This window comes from Gekko japonicus, unplaced genomic scaffold (assembly GCF_001447785.1).
Source record: "Gekko japonicus isolate JY-2015 unplaced genomic scaffold, Gekko_japonicus_V1.1 scaffold1482, whole genome shotgun sequence".
NCBI classification, from domain to species: Eukaryota; Metazoa; Chordata; class Lepidosauria; order Squamata; family Gekkonidae; genus Gekko; species Gekko japonicus.
In genome coordinates, this window is record NW_015169822.1 from 57,000 (window position 1) to 59,204 (window position 2,205).

Sequence of the window (2,205 nt, forward strand, 5' to 3'; positions counted from 1 at the left end):
TCTCTCTCTCTCTCTCTCTCTCTCTCTCTCTCTCATATGATTTTTGGCTTTTTACCAAATGGAAAGCATAAAGAAGATTATGTGAAATACAATATGTAGCAGGGGTTTTTTTTTCCTTATAAAGCTTGATGCCTTTATCAAACTGACGTTCAAATGGATGAAATTACTACTTGGAGCAATTAAATTAAAGGTGAGCCTTTGGTACAGTGCAGGACAGAGGTTCTCAAATGATGTACAAGACTGGTTCTTTCTAATTCCCACTCCATCAAATGTAATGATATAGGGTGCTGTTACTCAAGAAACAAGGGCTACACATGTTGGTACCTGTTACGTGTGTGTGTGTGTCTCAGTCCTGGTTTTGGGATTTTTTGAATATTCTATATGCAGGCACATCTTGGGCTGATATTTAAGAAAGGGGGACATTCCGATACTGAGATTAATTTTACTGAGTATAAAGGAGATCGCAAAAGCAAGAAGTGAGAGGTACATTTACAATGCATTCAAATGATCCATTACAATACCTAGATGAATCCCACCCATAGCTAGTTCTGATGAAATCCACCTGTGAACATTTCCAAAGAAGCAAGGATTGGGGGATGGTCTGGGAATAGATGTGGGGGGTCTTAAGGTTGTAGGGTCTAGGAGAGAGAGGATCTGAAGAGCTGGGGCAGCCTAGTAGACTCTGGAAAAACAAGGAGGTTGTGACTGTGGTGTGTGTGTCTGGATATGGGAGGAAAGCCAGGGTTCTCCCCAATGGGGACCCCAAGCAGCTTATGTTGTTCTCCTTTTCTTCATGTTATCCTCACAACAACCCTGTGAGTAGGCTTGCCAAGTCCCCCGGGGGGCGGGAAAACCCCCGCCCCAGAGGCCTGTTCCCCGCCACCGGCGGATTGGGCCCCGGGGGGAACCCCACCCCAAAGTACGCAACGAGCACGTCACCCGGAAGTGACGCGACTACGCCGGGCACGCTGGAAGTGGGGCCACGGTCATTCGAGGGAAAACTCTATGGTTTTCCCTCGGATGGTCGTGCCCTGCCCCCAGCGTGCCCGGCGTGGTTGCGTCACTTCCGGGTGACGTAGTTGCGGCGCGCGCTCACACTCCAGGAGCGAACCAGGAGTCCCCCGTGGTCACCTGGTGAGCTTCCATGCAGAGTGGGGATTTGAACTGGGATCTCCCAGATCCTAGTCCAATACTCTAACTACTGTAGAGCAAGGACAGCAAACTTGGCAGGCACTGTTGTGGCTACAGGAGTTTATGAGAAAGGGGATAAGTCATCCACTGCCTGTCCTGAAGGGTGTTTCAGGCTGTCAAAGTGGTAGAAGGCGGTTTAGAAGTAAAGCAGACCCTATCTTGCTAGCTTAAAAGGCACGATAGTTATCCTTTTTCCCTCTCACCATTTTGGAGGTCTGGTGATAGTTGTGGAGTCTCAGACAATACCTCTCCATGAATTACTCTTGGGGGCTATGCTAATTTTGTCAGAAGATGGTCCTAGGGTTGTCGGCTCTGGGTTGGGAAATTTCTGTAGATTGGGGGTGGGCACACTTGGGGGATGGACCTTGGTGGGGTACAGTGCCACAGAGTCCACTTTCTAAAGCAGCCATTTTCTCGTGGGGGATTGAGCTCTGCAATCTGGAGACCAGTTGTAATCCTCGGAAATCTCCAGGCCCCACCTGAACTTTGGCAACCCTAGATGTTCCTACTTTCAGAAATTTAATCAGGAGAGTTTCTTGATTGCTGTGACTGATGGGAGGGCATTATTTTGGACATCCGCTTAGTATACTCAGGTTGTTTGTTGACATTTCATCATAGGGTTGCCAAACCCCCCAGTTTGCCAAGGGTCCCCCGTTTTGGAGGAGTTCTACCCGCCCCCAGCCAGATGGCCGGCGGGGGAAGTCCCGCCCCCAACACCCACACCCACCCCTCTCTCTCCCTTTAAGTGTGTGGAACTCGTGTTTCCTCCCAAGTCTATGTTTCCTCCCAAGCCCGATCTCCACTTGAGATCAGGGTTGCAAGGAAATGCCAGCTTTGTGCTCTTAAAAGGGAAACACGGCTGCTCTTAAAGGGGAAATGCCGGCTCCTGCATTTAAAAGGGAAACGCCGGCTCCTTTAAGTGCAGGGAATTGCCGTTTCTCGAGATCCGACACGCGGGCGGGCGGGCGGACATCCCCAACATGACGTCATCACGTCAGGGATGCCCCGCCCCCT